Source organism: Moschus berezovskii, chromosome 13, assembly GCF_049115385.1.
Source record: "Moschus berezovskii isolate FMDL1 chromosome 13, NW_MosBer_1.0, whole genome shotgun sequence".
Taxonomy (NCBI): Eukaryota; Metazoa; Chordata; class Mammalia; order Artiodactyla; family Moschidae; genus Moschus; species Moschus berezovskii.
The window spans coordinates 76,732,677-76,735,426 of NC_142472.1; the positions used below are offsets into that span (position 1 = coordinate 76,732,677).

The following is a 2,750-nucleotide window of genomic DNA, read 5'->3' on the forward strand; positions in this document are numbered from 1 at the left end:
GTTGAGCTTCAAGCCAACCTTTTCACTCTTCTCTTTCACTTTCATCAAGAAGCTTTTGAGTTCCTCTTCACTTTCTGCCATAAGGGTGGTGTCATCTGCATATCTGAGGTTATTGATATTTCTCCCAGCAATCTTGATTCCAGCTTGTGCTTCTTCCAGCCCAGTGTTCTTCATGATGTACTCTGCATATAAGTTAAATAAGCATGGTGACAATATACAACCTTGACGTACTCCTTTTCCTATTTGGAACCAGTCTTTTGTTCAATGTCCAGTTCTAACTGTTGCTTCCTGACCTGGATACAGGTTTCTCAAGAGGCAGGTCAGGTGGTCTGGTATTCCCATCTCTTTCAGGATTTTCCACAGTTGATTGTGATCCACACAGTCAATGGCTTTGGCATATTCAATGAAGCAGAAATAGATGTTTTTCTGGAACTCTCTTGTTTTCTCCATGATCCAGCGGATGTTGGCAATTTGATCTCTGGTGCCTCTGCCTTTTCTAAAACCTGCTTGAACATCTGGAAGTTCACAGTTCACATATTGCTGAAGCCTGGCTTGGAGAATTTTGAGCATGACTTTGCTAGCGTGTGAGATGAGTGCAATTGTGCGGTAGTTTGAGCATTCTTTGGCATTGCCTTTCTTTGGGATTGGAATGAAGACTGACCTTTTCCAGTCCTGTGGCCACCGCTGAGTTTTCCAAATTTGCTGGCATATTGAGTGCACCACTTTCACAGCATCATCTTTCAGCATTTGAAATAGCTCAACTGGAATTCCATCACCTCCACTAGCTTTGTTCGTAGTGATGCTTTCTTTTTTTTTTTGAGGTTAAAAAAAAATCTTTATTTCAGATAAAGTTATTTCCATAATTAAGGATAAACGAAATGCACTTCCCTGAGTCCATTCTTTCAGGTGACTGATTTCCATGAACACTGACGTTCCTGAGCATCATCTTGAATATTTGCTTACATGTTTGTGGGAAGCTTCTGTAGCCTTTTCTTGGTAGGAATTCCAGTTCTTCTGAATTCCTTCCTTTCCTTCAGATATTCCATTTTGCATTCTTCATAAAAGGCTGGATCTTTATAGTAAGAGGTCAGACAGTCTTTCAGCGCAGAATTTTCTTTCCGGCATTTTACTACCATAAGGACTCTTAGAGTCCTTGCAAGACTTGGTGAAATCTTGAACTTGTTCAGAACATCTCTCTCGGGCCTTTTCGCTCATTATTTTAGGGATCAAAACATCTTTTTCATGTGTCTGAGATGCTGCTCAGATTCTGCCCAGGACACAGATGGTTGAAGTCTGGCCTACACTATCGATCCATGCCTTCTCGTCTTCCTTAGTTTCGCCAGACCTGCTGCGGGGTCGCACACCATGTGCACGCGCAGCCGCCTGGGAGCGTGGGGGGGCGGGGCTGCACGGGGAGGCGGGGTGCCGAGGGGTGGAGCGTGGCCTGCGCAGAGCGAGGCGGCCCCCGCGCCTCTTCCTAGTGATGCTTTCTAAGGCCCACTTGACTTCACATTCGAAGATGTCTGGCTCTAGGTGAGTGATAGATATTCCTTATTCACATTAACCAAAGAAAGCTAGGCTTTTTTGCTAAACAGGCCAAGTAGACATTAGGGTGTAAGTCGTTCTGTTGTGTCCAGCTCTTTGTGACCCCATGGACTATACATTCCATTGGATTCTCCAGGCCAGAATACTGGAGTGGGTAGCCATTCCCTTCTCCAAGGGATCTTCCCAACCCAGGGATCGAACCCAGGTCTCCTGCATTGCAGGCAGATTCTTTACCAGCTGAGCTACCAGAGAAGCCCAAAGTAGACATTAAGGTAGGAAGAATTACTAGAAGGATAGCTCACAATGCTCAGGTAGTAAAGAATCCGCCTGCAATGCAGGAGTCCCCGGTTCCGAATCCTGGTTCGGGAAGATACTTTGGAGAAGGGATAGGCTACCCAATCCAGTATTCTTTGGGCTCCCCTGGTGGCTCAGATGGTAAAGAATCCAGAAAGCAGCATTGACAAATCTGCTTGGATATACTAAAAAAGCCCCCAAATTTATGAAGTAAAAATTCAGAATCAAAACAAGAAAAGGCAAATTCACACTAGTTTTAGGTAATTCTAATGTCAGACTTTATTTTTTGGGGCTCCAAAATCACTGCGGATGCTGATTGCAGCCAGGAAATTAAAAGATGCTTACTCCTTGGAAGGAAAGTTATGACCAACCTAGACAGCATATTAAAAAGCAGAGACATTACTTTGCCAACAAAGGTCCGTCTAGTCAAGGCTATGGTTTTTCCCGTGGTCATGTATGGATGTGAGAGTTGGACTGTGAAGAAAGCTGATCACCAAAGAATTGATGCTTTTGAAGTGTGGTGCTGGAGAAGACTCTTGAGAGTCCCTCGGACTGCAAGGAGATCCAACCAGTCCATCCTAAAGGAGATCAGTCCTGGGTGTTCATTGGAAGGACTGATGCTAAAGCTGAAACTCCAATACTTTGGCCACCTCATGCGACGAGTTGACTCACTGGAAAAGACTCTGATGCTAGGAAGGATTGGGGGCGGGAGGAGAAGGGGACGACAGAGAATGAGATGGCTGGATGGCATGACCAACTCGATGGAGGTGAGTTTGAGTGAACTCCGGGAGTTGGTAATGGACAGGGAGGCCTGGCGTGCTGCGATTCATGGGGTCGCGGAGAGTCAGACACGACTGAACTGACTGAACTTAACTGAATGTATCTCAGTGACTGAGAGCATAAGCAGAGGA

General features: G+C 45.3%; 1 pseudogene; it reads right to left on the bottom strand.

Annotated features, from left to right (window-relative positions):
* Nucleotides 1-959: 959 nt before the first annotated feature.
* Nucleotides 960-1,274, bottom strand: LOC148775874 (COX assembly mitochondrial protein homolog pseudogene; annotated as a pseudogene).
* Nucleotides 1,275-2,750: the final 1,476 nt, after the last annotated feature.